A 16,287-nucleotide genomic window follows, 5' to 3' on the forward strand; every position below is an offset into this window, starting at 1 on the left:
TGTAACTGACACTGAGTGGTATGTCTGTCCTCTGTCTCCTTCAGTGAGGTTTTCCTCTATTAATTTTCAACCACAAACATTTATTTCTAACACTTAGAGGCTGGGAAGTCCAAACTCAAGGCACCGGTAGATTTGGTGTCTACAGCCTTATTCCTAGTTTGCAGATGGCGGCCTCCTTGCTGTATGGCAGAGAGAAGAGTTCTGGTCTCATCCCCTTACAAGGGCCCTAATCCTATCAAGAGGCTCCACCTTCATGACCTCATCAAAATATAATCACCTCCTAAAGGCCCCACCTTCTAAAACCATCACATCAGGGAGTAGGGGCTTCAACATAAGAATCTGAAGAAAACACAAACATAGCACTAATTTATGATTATATTTTTTAAAAATTAAAGGAGTTTCCTTAGGAATCATCTATAGATCAGAAGACTGGAAAGAATTAAAGGTATGGGGGCTATCCATCCATTTTTGGTTAGTAAATGAAGAAAATCATCATGGGGATTAGAATTTGCCCCAAAATAATTCCCACTGAGCATTTCTTGCATACCAGGAATATTCATGCAATATCTCAGTGAATCCTCACAGCAGCCCTGCAAGTAAACTCAGATTCTTGGAGGTCAAGATTCACCAAACTCACATGTGCCCTATTATACAATTCTCAAATGTATACATTCAGGATTCAGAAGGCCAAGAGAAATACGTGATATATTCCTAAAACTAATAGTTCTGCCGCCACCTTGATTCTGTTCTCTCATGCTTGCTGTATTAACTCATTTCAACTTTGCTATTGTTGTTTGGAATTATTTGAGCACAACACTGCCGAAAGGAGCAGATGAAAAGCAAATACCAGCACTTTGTAAGTAAGGGGATATCCCCTTTATTTCTTAGGACAAAGGAACTTCAGCTAGCCCCAATGGGGCCTCTGCGCAGGTCTCAGGTGAACACTGAGACTAGCTTCAGGTGGGAAGCTCAGGTCTGTCTGCTCCCAGGAGATGGCAGCAGCAGCCGCCACAGCCTCAGCCTGCTGGAGATAACAGAATTCGTCCTTTTGCCTGTTGGCATCCAAGCCTAGAAATTCCTGGTATTAGACACCGCTTTATCCCTCCCTTGGTTCGCTGAGCTTCGTTGGAGCTGAGACACAGGGAGTGCAGGAACTGGCTGATTCGTCATCTCATAAGTGCCTAGTTGTTTTTTTTTTTAAACACTTTGGTCTGAACTGTGACCTTGAAGCATGTGTGAAGGAGGACCAGGAAGTCTCTGGCCAAGAGCTTCAAAAAGAAACAAATACAGTTGACCCTTGAAGCCGGGTTAGGGGCAACAACCTCCGTCCCCACCCTCTTGCAGTCAAAAATCCACATATAACTTTTGACTCTCTAAAAACTTAACTGCATATATCCTACTGTTGACTGGAAGCCTTTCTGATAACATAAACAGTCAATTAATCCATATTTTGTATGTGTATTTTACGCTGTATTCTTACACTAAAGTAAGCTGGAGAAAGAAAACATTATTAAAATCACAAGGAAGAGAAAATACATTTACAGTACTGTACTGTATTTCTTTAAAAAAAAAAAAATCTGCATATACGCGGACCCATGCAGTTCAAACCCGTGTTATTCCAGGGTCAACGGTAGTAACTTAAACAGTTATATCCACACAGGCATAAATGCAGAAGACCCCAGCTCTCGGTTTGGTACCACACCAAGAATATAGATTCTCCACCCAGCCTCCCAGCTACCAGCCAGCTGACCTTGTTAGGGAATCTGTCAGAGCTGCAATTTCCTCTTCGACCTAGTGTGGACTCAGTGATGTAAAGTGCCTGCTTATTCTTAAATTACGAGTTACTGTACTTTTATTTTCTGGATTAAGTAAGGTTGGGCCTTCACCCTTCCAGAATTCTAAAAATCCCAGACACAACATGTGCTACGGGATCCAAGTTAATCCCAGGTGAGCACATATCCTGGTTCGGCGAACACTGCCAGCTGCCTGGGAGGTGGGCAGGAATCCCAGGAAATGTCTGAACACCACACAGCTATGGATGAACTGTCAACTGCTGGGGATTGCTTTGCAAATTACCACATCTAAATGAGGCTGACAAAATAATATTCCAAAAAGCAATTAACACCGACTCCTAGTGTATTTGAAAACCAGAAGTCCTTTTGGGAAAAGTGAAATCGGCTCAGAAAAAATGATCCCACCCCTCTGGGTAGAAATGTTCGAGGTTTAGGGGATTCTTCAGTCAGGACCTGTCTATGCGTCTGCCCCACCGTCACCATCAGGGCCTCACTCTGGTTTTTGTGAAGGAGAAAATGGAACAGGCTCCTCTCATTTCCTCCCTGCTTCATCATGCTTGCTCTCACCTTCATTGCCTGGATGGCTGCAACTTTCATCCATTCACTCAGTAAGTACTTATTGGACATCTACTATGTGCCAGATACTGGGAATATACCTGGCTATTAAGGAGTTCACAGTCAACTAGTCAAATAGTAAATGGGTTAAATATACAAAGTAGCCAGAAAGGATTAGCACATAAATATAAATCAGAAAGTAATGATAGTGGCCATAGTGGTGGTTACCAGAAGCATTGGCTGCATAAGGCCACAGGCCAAATATCTTTTCTAATTAAAGCTATACCCACAATATAATAGAATCATCTAGAGTAGGCCTACAGGTATTGGCCCCTGCAGGTTTCTCAAGGCAACCCTTCTTTCCTGTTTCACATGAAAATCGTCATGGGAGAATCCCTTCCTGGTCTAGGAAACTTACAGTCCAGAAAGCCACTTTAAATAGAAATATGCATCTGTTACCTGACATGAAAGGATCGCTGACTGGGGACAGCTTCTCCCTTTATGTTTTCTGCATTAGAATATCAGCACAGGGGATGGGCAGGTTAAATAAGTTTCAGTGTCAACTGAAACAGGGAACTGTGGAATGACAGAAGTAGGAGAGCACAGGGACCGTGAATTCTAGGTGGCTCTGCACTAGAAAAAAGAACCAGATCCAGCATGTAGAGCAGGTCAGAGAGTAAGGCAACAGGGATGTTGTGGGACAAGGGACTCAGCTGAGCTATTTAGTACAACAAACAAACAGAGAAGAAGCAAACCAGTTCTCCTGGTTCCCCAACAGCTCAGATCAATCTCAGGAGGTCAACTGAAGTTTGTCTTCATAGAGATACCAGATGTTCTCATAATGTTGGAATTGGGCCAAAACATGTCTCAAATGCAGATTTTTATAGAAACCTTTCTTATATTGATAATTTTATTTTCTTCCTCTATATTTCCATACAAGCTCAAAATTATCCCCCCCCCCCCAAACTCTACAACCAATTTCCAGCAATGTCAGTTACTAAACACATAGCACAAAGGTTGAGAACCTCTGGCCTTTGGTCTAATTTTATGCAATTTAATGTTTAGGTCACTGCTTTCAGAGCCCCAAAAATAGCCAGCATTATACTGGGATTCTCTGGTGAGCACATTCAGAGAGATTCCTCTAAGCAGTGGCTCTCATTCTTGGCTGCATATTGGAATCCCATGGGAAACTTGTAAAAATCCCCACATCACATCCCAAAACAGTGACATATTAGGGGTGGGACCTAAGCATTGGTATATTAATTTTAAGTTTCTCAAAAGGTTTCTTTTTTTTTTCTTTCCCTTAAAATCATGGATGTGGATTTATTTACCAAAGGTGCTGGCCCAGGGCTGGTTCCGCCAGCCAGGCCTTTAGTTCCTCAAAAGATTTCTATGTGCCACCAGGGTTGGGAACTTTTCCTCCATATGTCTTAGCAGGAAGTTGTTGGTACCTGATAGCTAAGCTCTCCTTCTCCATTTGGAATTTTTCCCGAGAAGTAAGCATCAAGGAACCAGATGCTGCAATGGCAGCTAGCTTGGACATCCACTTGGTTGTAAGATTTCCATTTCGACTTTCCCACTTTGTCAACCAGGTCTACAATTAAAATGACTTGGGTACTTAAAGTTGTGAACAACGGTTAATTGGTATTTTAAAGAGAAATGGTAACAGGTGATGCTGGTGTACATGCCACACTCTAGAGACCCCACATTCATCCTAAAAGCAAACAAATATACTTCTTTAAATCTCCCACACTGTGGGGCACCTGGGTGGCTCGGTTGAGTATCCAACTCTTGGTTTTGCCTCAGGTCATGATCTCAGGGATCATGGGATCAAGCCCCACATTGGGCTCCGTGCTCAGTGGTGGAGGGGTCTGATTGGGATTCTCTGTCTCTCTCCTTCTGCACCTCCCCCATGCTCTCTCTCTCAAATAAATAAATAATTTTTTTAAAAAAAGAGCAATCCCCCACACTAAGTGTTTTTCCTCTCCTCCTTCTTTACCCATTTTTCTCTTCCCCTCTCTTCCTACCTGTCTCCTTCAGCTGCTCTCCCACACTATCAGTCTTTCTGTCCTGCTCCTCTTACCCCTTGTTGCTCTCACTCCCCTCTGCATCTCCCTATTCCTTCTGCATCTGACTTGACTTCTTTCATCCTATCATCTCCCTCTAACCTACAACACTTACCTCTCCTCTCTTTCATCTTTTCCACTTGCTTCTCCTTAATGGACTATTCCATAGAACAAAAACATTGTTAGGTATTTATAATTACTAAATAAGGTATTTGTTGTTAACTTTATTTTTTTTTTAAAGATTTATTTATTTATTCAACAGAGATAGAGACAGCCAGCGAGAGAGGGAACACAAGCAGGGGGAGTGGGAGAGGAAAAACCAGGCTCATAGCGGAGGAGCCTGATGTGGGGCTCGATCCCAGAACACCGGGATCACACCCTGAGCCGAAGGCAGACGCTTAACCGCTATGCCACCCAGGCGCCCCTGTTGTTAACTTTAAAAGCAGATAAGTTCTGGGGTGCCTGGCTGGCTCAGCCGGTAGAGTGTGAAACACTTGACCTCGAGGTCATGACTTCAAGTCCCATGTTAGGCTGTTGGGTGTAGCGATGACTTTAAATAAATAAAAATAAAAGCAATTAAGTTCTGAAAATGCTATATTTGTCTCTCTGAGGAGGAAAAAAAACTTGCTCATAGTTAGCATTCTTTAAATACTATCTATAATAATTATTTTTCTTGTAACTTCCTTTATTGGCTTTAGGTTACTTTTTTCATGTAGTTCAGTGACCCTCAATACAAAAATGGTTCTTTGTTCTTCAGTAACCCCGACAACAGTAGCTGACATCGCTATAAAAAGAGAAACAAGCTAAAAACAGTAGAGTGTATGCACCCTGAATTGCATATTCAGTTGCAAAATCATCATTATCATTATTATTGTAATTGCAGAGAGGAGGCATTTAAATAATTGTTCAAAGTATCTTCTGGAGGAAATAAGGAAATCAGGGCCGGCTGTCACAAACCAACCTACAATGATAATCCCGGTATATGCATCTTCAGTATTCATAGCAACGCTGCAGTAACAAATTTATGCATTCATCTAATGTCCTTAAACAACCTAAAAAATAACAAACAAACCTTGATCAAATCCATTGTGTCACTTGGTAGTTGACCTGTGTTTTTAAGCAGTGTCCCTGAACAATCTTAGAATCATAAGCCATCAAACACAAATTGCACCATCAATTCAATGACAAACTGGGATGGGTGGGCCAACATCCACCCGCTATGTCAGGGCCACAAATCTAGATACACAAATAGAGTGGAAACGGTGTAGATAGATCAGCAGACAACTAAAACATATGGGAGAAATATCCACAAAAACAGACATGTTCTATTGACTTGAAATTTGTAAACAAACGGGAACTCTGAGAAAAGGGGGAAGGTCTTGTTTTTAGTTTAGTGAAATCAGCCAAAAGTTTTTGAGGTTTTCTCTTCCCAAGATACAGCTGTGAAATGACTAATAGGAACGAAGTGAGGCTGCACCAAGAACTGAATGTGCCACTTCACTGGGAACAGAAAATGTTCCCCTGATAGAGGCTGTCCTCTCAGATGAGTACCTTGGGTGTTTTAAAGAGGAGCTGCCAGACGCAGATACGGTGCATTTACAAAGAACAAGAATTATTCATGCATCTTTGCAACTTTTCCCCATGTTTGTGGTACTTTTGGATAAGGTTTGTGTCTTCCATTCCATGTCCCTGAAGAAACTCAGGAGAGAGGGAAGAAGGAAGAAGGAGAGAGGGAAGAAGGAAGAAGGAGAAAAAAAATTTCTTGTTACATTGTTTTATCCTTGCTGGGCTACTGTTGTGTTCCAGTTGGAGTCTTGCTGAAGACTTGGCCTGAGTAATTTGAGAAGGGTGAGTGACCAATACTTAAGAAAGTTAGTAATTGCTCTGATCCAGCCTTCCCAAGTTCTAAAAATCATACAACTAGTTGTAATGAATCAGTATTATTTGAATACTTGCATCCCCAGCTAAAATCGAGTTTCCCACATACAGCCTCATCCTGTTTCAGTAATTAAAATATTTTTTCTACAGAAGTATCAGAAGGGATACTGATTGACATTTTGAAAGATGTTTCAGGGCACAATCTGTGTATTTTATTTCATTGTAGAAGTAAGACACCATACCAACATAAAAATAAATTCAAACTTCCAAAAAAGTTAACTATTATTATTATTATTATTATTATTATTATTATTTCTGTTAACTATTTGTGTAGTCTTTCCACATAAGCACATATATACACCATTTTTACACAAAGCAGACCATATAATATACAGTGCCCTACTGTGAGATAACAGAAAAAATATATATATTGGGGGTGCCTGGGTGACTCAGTCGGTTAAGCGTCCAACTCTTGATTTCGGTTCGAGTCATGGTCTCAGGGTTTTGAGATTGAGCCCCGAGTCAGGCTCTGCGCTGGGCATAGAGCCTGCTTAAGACTCTCTCTCTCTCCATCTCCCCTGCTGCTCCCCTCTCTATAAAAAAAGAAAAAATATATATTGGTTTCTAACCCCCAGTTCCTGGCACAGAGCTCCTAAAGCGCTTGTTAAATTTCTAAGTGATAAGAGCACTAGGAGCATCTTTTGTCCTAATATTTGGTCTTTGATCCACTTCCTGACACCAGTTCCTAAATCCCTTTGAATTTCCTGGCAGTGTCCTTTGTTCTAAGGAGGTGGGCTCCTAGATAGCTCCTGAATAGGGGGTGGTCCCCAGAAAGACCAAGCCATGATTATAAGCTTGGAATTTTCAGCTGCACCCCTCATTCTCCAGAGAGGGGAGAAGGGCTGGAAATGGAGTTAATAATTGATAATGCCTATGTGATGAAGCCTCCATGAAAATCCCAATAATATGGGGTTCAGAGAGCTTCCAGATTGGTGAACACATCCAGCTATTGGGAGTGATGCAACCCAACTCATTAGGGACAGGAGATCCTGCACTTGGGACCCTCCCAGACCTTGCCCTATGTATCTCTTCATCTGGCCGTTCATCTATATCTTTTACATTATCCTTTATTACACAATAATCTGGTAAACATAATTGTTTCCCTGAGTTCTGTGAGCTCTTTTAGCAAATAATCGAATCCAAAGGGTAGGAGGTCATGGGAACCTCCGATTTGTAGCCAAGTCAGACAGAAGTTGTGGATAACTTAGGGACCTACTACTTGAGATTGGCTACAGTTGCCACTTTATTGCACCAGGGTTTGATTTGAATTCCACTATGTCATATAGTATAGGTTAAAAAATTAGGTTTTACTATGAAAAGAGGAAACTTACAAAATCCAAGTCATTAAGAGAAGGGAGGATTCTTATTCTCCCTGGCTGACCTGCTGGCCCCACAGAATGGTTTGTGTTCCAGGGAAGGGAACTCTGCCTCTCTTTTAATCTCTTTTTTTATATAGAGCAAGTAAGTGTGAGAGTAAGCCTTATCAGTGAAAGGAATAATCAGACTGTCTTGGCATCAGGCAGCCTGGACTTTAGTGCCAGCTCTTTACCAGAGTTGTCTGGGAAACACACGAGCTGCCCAGCATCTAGACTTTTGGGCCCCTGGGATGTTACACAAGCGAAGCCGGTGGTCCCATGGAAAGCAGAGCTTGGGGACAGTTCCTCAGGCTGGGAAAAGCCCCTTTCCTCAGCCTCCAACCCCCCATACCTGGTTCGAGCTAGTTCATTGTCCAAGCAATGCAGAATGAGCACCCAGATTCATTTAGAAGAAGCCTACTCTTTGTATCACATTAAATTAGTTAAGAAGTCAGGAAATGGAGATGAGGTTAACTACTTTTTTACTCCCAACTCTTTATTTTGAAAATTTTCAAACCCACAAAGGTCAAAAGAATGATACAATGAATGAATGCCCTTATATTCTTCACCTAGATTCATCAATTGTCATCTGTGCTGTATCTCTTTCTATAAATACACATTTTTATGCACTGAAGCATTTGAAAGTAAGTTGAATACTTTATGATGGTTCACTAAAATAGTTCCGCATACATCTCCTAAGAATAAAGGCATTCTCCTGCATAACTGCAATGCCATTTTCAGACCCAGGAAAATTAATGATTTGATATCTTTAATTCCACATTTAAATTTCTCTAATTGTCCTAAATGTTTTTTATGGCCATCTTTTTTTTTATTGGATCTAAGATCTTAACAAGGTTCATACATTGCATTTGATTCTGTCTCTAGTCCAGGGCCCCAAAGTGAACATTCAGCTTTTCATTGTCATGACTAGGGGTGCTATTGGCATCTAGCAGATAGAGACCATGGATGCCTGCTAAGTATCCTACAATACACAGACAACGCCCCATAACAAAGAATTAGCTGACCTGAAATGTCAATTAGTGTTGAGATTGAAAAACCTTGTTCTAGTCTATCTAGAACAGTCTCCTCTCATTTTTTGTTGTTGTTTTTCATGACATGGACTTGTAATACCCAAGCTGATTGTAATACAGAATTTTCCATACTCCAGGACTTTCTGATTTTTTTCATGATTAGCTTCCATTTGAACATATTTGGCAAGAATAGTACATAGATCATTGTAATGATTAGCTATTACTGCATACCAACCCATCCCCACACTCAGGGGCATTCAACCATTGACTAGGTAGTTCTGCTGATCTGGCTGGGCTCAGCTGATTTTGGCTGGACTCATTCATGGATCTGTAGTCATTTGGCACATTGACTGGGGGCTGGCTGGTCTAGGATCCCTGGTCAACTGGGGTGACTGGGCTCAGCTCCATTCATTTCACACTTAGCAGGCTGGCCCTGGCCTATTCTCATGGAAGAGGTAGGGTCTGAAAAAAAGTGGAAGTGTGTAACATCTATCAAGGCCTAGGCTTAGAACTGGTACTCTATCACTTAACTGCATTATATTGGCCAACCAAGATAACAAAGCCAGCCTGTATTCAAGTGACAGAGAAATAAACTCTACCTCTTGATGGGAGCTGCTGCAAAGTCACATTGCAAGGGGTGCGGATAAGGAGGGAAAGAATCTGGGCCTATTGCAATCAGTCTATCAAAGTGATATCCTGTACCTCGTACAGCATCGTATCAGGAGGAAAATAATATCAGGTTGTTCCACTATTAGAGATGTTAAGTTGTGATACTTGATGAAGTATCCACTCTTTAGATATGTGCAGCGATGCTTGGGTGCACTGCTACCCTGCCTACCATTGTTTTAGTTCCCTAGGGCTGTTGTAACAAAGTAACCACAAATTGGGTGGCTAACACAACAGAAATGTATCATCTCATAGTTCTGAAGGCTGGAAGTGTCGGCAGAGCTCCCTCCGAAACTTTTAGGAGAGAATTCTTCCTCGCCTCCTCTAGCTTCTGGTAGCCCCAGACATTCCTTGGCTTGTGCACTTCAATTCAGCCTCCATATTCACATGGCATCCTCCCTGTGTCTCTGTATCTTCACATGACCATCCTCTTGCAAGGACACCAGTCATACTGGATTAGAGTCTCATCCTATTCCAGGATGACCTCATCTTGACAGATTACATCTGCAATGACCCTATTTCCAAATAAGACCACGTTCTAGGGGCGCCTGGGTGGCACAGCGGTTAGGCGTCTGCCTTCAGCTCAGGGCATGATCCCGGCGATCTGGGATCGAGCCCCACATCAGGCTCTTCCACTGTGAGCCTGCTTCTTCCTCTCCCACTCCCCCTGCTTGTGTTCCCTCTCTCGCTGGCTGTCTCTATCTCTGTCAAATAAATAAATAAAATCTTTAAAAAAAAAAAAAAAGACCACGTTCTAGGGTCCCGGGGGTAGGACTTCAACATACCTTTCTCGGGAAACACAACTGAACCTATAACACCCATCAACCCTTCACCCAAAGGTTTTATCCATCCACGTATAGTCTTTGAATGAGTTCATTACATTGGGAATTGCATAACAGTGTTTTTCTTAAACCTCATAATTTAGCTGGCATTCTTCTGTAAAGAAGAAGGTTTTTTGTTTTCCTATTTCCTTCCCCATCTCTTCTTTCCTCCCCCCTTTTTAGTCACTTTGAATGTGTGGCTTTTTCTTTGTATATAACCATCATTTTTATACAACCATACAAACAAAATTTTGGTGATCAGATTGTCTCAAATTTGACTAATGAGAGTCCCTAAAGTCAACTCTTAATGAAAAAAAGTACAGTAAGTATTTAAGTTTTATTGAATTTAAAATTCTTCTTATTAATATGTAATGTGACTAGTCCCACTAATCTATCCCATAGGACCTACTTCTGCTGTCCCCATAGGTCAGGGCTTATATTTTCTCCCTGGGGAGGCTATGTGATTGTTTCCCATGGGAAAAGTCTCATCATCGTTTCTAAAGTACAGCCATAAAAAAAAAAAAACTAAAAACACCCTGTCATTTACTGAGTATACTATTTTACATATGCTATTTAAAATGTCATAATAACTCTGTGCCTAAGTAATGTTACTATATATTACAAATGAGAAATCAGAAGTTTAAAGTGAGATACTGGAAAGAGTATGGATTTTGTAAACTGGTGGTTTGAATCCTGTCTTTATCACCTATCAGGTATATGATCTAGGGTCTCTGTAGGCATAGGTTTGTTTATCTGTACTATAATGATGAGGATACCTGCCTCCCACGTCTGAGCCTGGCTGCTTACCTGACCTAGAGTGGGTGTCTATTAGTTCTCTCTTTCCATATCCTGATAACTTCTAGGTCATGTTGGATAAATGACAGTGCCACAGAGTCTACTAGCAAGTAATTAATTTCATTAATTCAGAATATGCTCCCTAGGTATTAGAGATAGCTCAACCTAAGTGTTAACTAAGATTTACCTTTAAATATCTTTGGGGGAAAAAAAGTTCCCTAATCCATTTCTTTTTTTTTTTTTAAAGATTTTATTTATTTATTCGACAGAGATAGAGGCAGCCAGAGAGAGAGGGAACACAAGCAGGGGGAGTGGGAGAGGAAGAAGCAGGCTCATAGTAGAGGAGCCTGATGTGGGGCTCGATCCCACAACGCTGGGATCACGCCCTGAGCCGAAGGCAGACGCTTAACCGCTGTGCCACCCAGGCGCCCCCCCCTAATCCATTTCTTAAACAATATTGTGGGAAGGAAATCATATCTATTCAACTTAAGAGAACAACTTTTAGGGAGATCTTCTGCATTTTGCATGGATATTAGGAAGCTCATTTACAAATCAATCTTTAAAAAAGACTCAATTTGTTCATCTGAAAACATTGTATTCATTCATCCCACAAATAGTATTTAGCACCTACTATGTCCCATGCAATGTTCTAGGCTCTTGGGATACATCAAAGAATAAAACAAATATTCTTGGGGCTCGTGGGTGGCTCAGTCACTTAAGCATCCAACTCTTGATTTTACCTCAGGTCATGATCTCAGAGTCATGAGATCGAGCCCAGGTTTCAGCTCAGGTCGTGATCTCAGGGTTATAAGATTGAGCCCCTTGGGCTCTGTGCTGGGCATGCTAGCCTGCTTAAGATTTCCTCTCTCTCTGCACCCTCCCACTGCTCGCACATGCCCTGTCTCTCTAAAAAAAAAACAACGAACAAACAAACCCTCAATATTCCTGCTTTATTTACCTTTTAGTTGGGGGAGATAGGTGAAAAACAAATAAATTTGCAAATTTTATACCGTATTAGAAGTAGGTATGTGCTAATGAGAAAAAGAAACAAAGTAGGGGTGTACAGGAGGGGACAGCAATTTGGAATAGGCTCGTCATCATTTATAAGGTGATATTTTTGAGCAAAGACTTAAAGGAGGTGAAGAAAGTGGTCAGGTGGCCATCAGGGAGAACAGCAAATACAAAGGCCCTTGGGCAGGAGTGCGCTTGGCCTACTGGAGGCACAGCAAGGAGGCCGGGGTAGCTGGAGTGCGTGAAGGAGGGGAAGTGTCTTATTTATCTAACAAACACTCAGCTAGTCCTTGCTAGTAGCAGTATTTTAAGCACTTAAAAATATTAACTAATCCTCCCAACAACTATGTGAAGTGGATACTGTTGTTCTCTTTTACCAGATGACAAAACTGAAGCAAGAAGGTTAACAAACCACCCCCAAATGATGGAACTGTCAAGTGACAGCTGGGGCACTCAGTAGTCTGTCTCCAGAGGCTTTGGGGGCTTTGAGGCACCGAAGGATGCTATACTGCCTCCTAGAAATAAGAGATGAGATCCAGTTATGGGGGACCAGTTCCCACAGGTCATCAGAGGCCATTGGTAAGGATTTGGGTTTTGTTCTGAGTGATAGAGGTTTTGAACAGAAGCGTGATATGTGTTTGTTTCTGTTGTTGTTCCAGAAATTTCCAAATCATTTACATACTTTAAGTATTTAAAGTATCTGGCATTTCATATGCTTATGCAAATTCAAAAGAATTTCAACTTCTGGGAAAAAAAGAAAACTTGATATGTGTAATCCGGAGATGATATCCCATCAAATACCATTTGTGTAAAGAGGAATGTCTTCTGTTCTAACATCTTACAAGAACTTTTTTATTGTAAAGACCTAGCAACACTTAAGTAGCTGGCTGTGCTTTCTTGGGGGCACCAAGGCAAAGTTTTGACCAAAAAACGTTCTTTTCTTACTTCAAAGGGAGAAAAAAAATGTATAGAGGCAAATGGACTATTTAAGATATGTCCTGTCTCCTACCAAAAATAATGGGTTACTGGTGCTGCTTTCTTGGGGCTTAATATGTCAGCACCCTGTAGGGGGCCACCCTCCTTCTCTGGGGCTTCATGACTTCAAGTGTTGGAGTGATCCAGAGGCAGCTGCCGTGGAGAGGAATTAAAGGACTGTGGCATGAGCCACCCACCCTGCTCCAGGAGTACTTAGGACCAGTACTGACAGAGTCAGTCTGGAGAAGAGAGAGAGTCAGTCTGGAGAAGAGAAACCTGGGAAGGCTACAGTCATCCAGGAATGATATTAATGATCATAATTGCCAGTTTACTTAGCATTTACTGTATACGTAGCATTGTGCCAAATGCTTCAGAAGCATGAACTATATAGTATCATCATCCCCATGTGATGGATAAAGAAACTAAGGCTTTAAGAAATGAAGTTAAATTGCCCAATATCAGGGTGCCTGGGTGGCTCAGTCGGTTAAGCATCTGCTTTTAGCTTAGGTCATGATCCCAAGGGCCTGGGATCAAGCCCCCTGTCAGGCTCCCGGCTCAGTGCGGAGTCTGCTTCTTCCTCCCTCTTCCTCTGCCCCTCGCCCCCACTCTTGCTCTTTCTCTCTCTCAAATAAATAAAAATTTTTAAAAATTGCCCAAGATTGTACACAGCTGCCATTTAAGCACAGCTCTGCCTATCTCCAAAGCCCATGCTCCTCCTCCTTTGTTCTATGCTGTCTGGAAATATAATTTTCTGTGGTTATTCCTTCTGTAACTCTCAAAACACGGTCTTTCTGGAGGTAGTTCCAGTTCTGAATTTCCAGCGGCCTTTTAGACATACCTGTAAGTTTCAGCCATATCCTTCCTTGTAATGTTGAGTATATCAGACACATCTTATGCGCCTCATCAGATTCTCTTGTCATCATTTCCTTGCTTACTCTGTCTCTGCCACTGTGCAGCTGACCTGCTTTCCTTGGGCCCAGGTAGGCCCACAACCTACGGCTGGACTTATCTGCCACTTTCCCAGCCTGGTCCCCACCTTGACTGCCACCAAGTGACCAGACTCACCAGCTTCACACCATGAATTTCTGGCTTCTCTCTGTATTCCCCAACCAGGATTAAAGGCCATACTAGAGAGCACGTGGCTTGCTGAGAGACTAACAATGGGACCATATTACATAACCTAAAAGTGTGGGGAAAAGTAACTCCTGGTGTGGTGAATCTTGATCAGTGGGAAATGGGAGGGAGCCACAGTGATGGATTTCCTTTTTCTTTCTGCCTCCCAAGAACTAACCTGAGCGAGGTTTCACTGTTTAGCACCTGGAGGTATTCTGTGTGGACACACAGGCGTACCTATTGTCTCTGCAGATTGTTCGGGCACCATCTTGCATTGCTTCCCATCTTTCTGTGTCTCCCTTCCCTTTTTCTCTCACTCTTACTGCCCTAGGATTACATCTCCTAAATAAAACATTAGTATTAATTCTAGGTTTGAGTTCTATTTTCTGTGAAACATAGGCGAAGATTTTCAGGCTCCATTTCTCTAAATGGAACCACCACTTCCTAAATTCTCTTGGCTTAAAGCCAAGAGTCCAAGAGTGTATTCTAGAAGATAATCATAGCTGATAATAAATTTCAGTATTTTCACTATAACTGATAGAATTTGTGTATTACCTCCAAAAAGGTGCAGTTTATCTGGAAGAAAATAAAGATATTTAAAAGGATCCTTGGCCATAAAAAGACTTGGAACGAATAGCTCAAAAGTAGCCTTAATCCTCAACTGGACAACAGGAATTCCTGTGGATTTTGATAACTGCCTGAAACCATCAGAATACCTGTCACATCTATAACGCCCTTGAGGTTTCTAATAGACAGGAAACCAAATTATTCATCAACTTATTCTGCCATTCCAAACAAAACCATTTGTTCCAGGAGTAGGTCCCTAACCGAGGGCAATAAGCCTATGCCAATGTGGTGGCTTGCCAAGAAGGCTCTGCCCGACAGTCTGTACTTGGTGGTGAGCCGTCTACCCACGCAGGTCCTTTGTGGGGAGTTGAATATGAAATACGGAGAGGGAGTCAGCAGTTAGCATTGGGCAGAAGCTAGATGATACACAGAGGAAAGGAAAAAAACTGAAGTCATGTGGCCTCAGAAACCATGATGCAATAGAAGCCGTGAGATTGAGAACAGAATAGAAAGTACTTAGTAGCAAGGGCGGCAGAAGCAGAGAGTCCCAGTCATAAATAATTACAGTGCAGAGCAACAGGTTATTTACTGCGGAAGAGGCGGCAAGCTAGCCCCGCTGCTATGGCCGTATTGTGTGCTGAATCACCTTCCAGTTCCCACTGGTCATTGCTTAAACTTAGACTGAAGCAACCTGAGTCTGTCTGTTCTGGAAATTAAATCGTTGCCTCTCCATATCTATATCCAACAAGATCATGGCAGGAAACTCAAGGTACGCTCAGCTGGGGTTTTGAAAATAATCTGATGAAGACACGACTTGCAAGGTTGTAGGTAGGGTTTGGGGCACGTAAGAGGAATATTAAGGCACCTAAGGACTGCAAGAATGGAAACTCAGGACTGAAGAGACGAGGGAGACAAATAATGTTTACAGGAGTTCAGAAGGAGGTTATAGCTGTGAAGGGGCACAGCTGCTGCTGGACCACGGTGCTAAAGCAAGGAGGAAAGGAGAAGAAATACCTCAACCCCTTTTCCCCCCTGCCCTCTGATACTTGCTGATGCCTCCCGTTGGCCAAACCCAACATTAAGCCAGTGCACCATGGAATCCAGATCATATCATCATGGTATCAGCCTCATGGGGCACAGAGCAGGGCAGAGAAGGATAGGGGGCTGTCATGGACTGACTAGGGGCCCCTTCAAAAAATACATTCACATGCTGATCCCCAGACCCTGAAAATATTATATTATATGGTACAAGATGTTATTAAATTTAGGATCCTGAGAGGAGGAGCTTATCCTGAATTACTTGGGTGGGCCCTAAATGCAATCATGGATAACCTGATACAAGAGAAGTAGTGGGAGTTTTGAGAAAGAAGAGGCGGTAGCAATGTGACCACAGGATCAGAAATTGGAGTGACGTGGCCACAAGCCAAAGAAAGCCTGGAGCCGGCAGAAGCTGAAGAGTTGAAGGACAGACTCTGCCCTGGAGCCTAGGGAGGGAGCAGAGCCTTGCCAAAAGCTTGATTTTTGTCTTCTAGCCTCCAGAAATGCGGGAAACGAAAACTCTGTTGTTTTAAGCCACCCAGTCTGTGGTAATTTGCTATGGC

The 16,287-nt window shown here is 42.2% G+C and overlaps 1 protein-coding gene and 1 long non-coding RNA gene across 8 annotated transcripts in view; one reads left to right on the plus strand and one right to left on the minus strand.

The window, feature by feature from the left end:
• MKLN1 (muskelin 1) overlaps nucleotides 1-16,287 on the minus strand; it is a 334,164-nt gene that overhangs the window by 178,619 nt on the left and 139,258 nt on the right. The gene's annotated exons all lie outside the window — the stretch shown is intronic.
• LOC121105806 overlaps nucleotides 1-16,287 on the plus strand; it is a 41,541-nt gene that overhangs the window by 8,812 nt on the left and 16,442 nt on the right. For 2 of the 3 annotated variants that reach the window (XR_005838509.1, XR_005838507.1), the window contains exon 2: nucleotides 12,412-12,610. This is a non-coding gene — a long non-coding RNA (uncharacterized LOC121105806). Of the gene's footprint in view, nucleotides 1-6,109; nucleotides 6,263-12,411; nucleotides 12,611-16,287 lie in introns of all 3 variants that reach the window. The other variant, XR_005838508.1, reaches the window with a different exon arrangement.

Source organism: Ursus maritimus, unplaced genomic scaffold (genome assembly GCF_017311325.1).
Source record: "Ursus maritimus isolate PB19 unplaced genomic scaffold, ASM1731132v1 scaffold_3, whole genome shotgun sequence".
NCBI classification, from domain to species: Eukaryota; Metazoa; Chordata; class Mammalia; order Carnivora; family Ursidae; genus Ursus; species Ursus maritimus.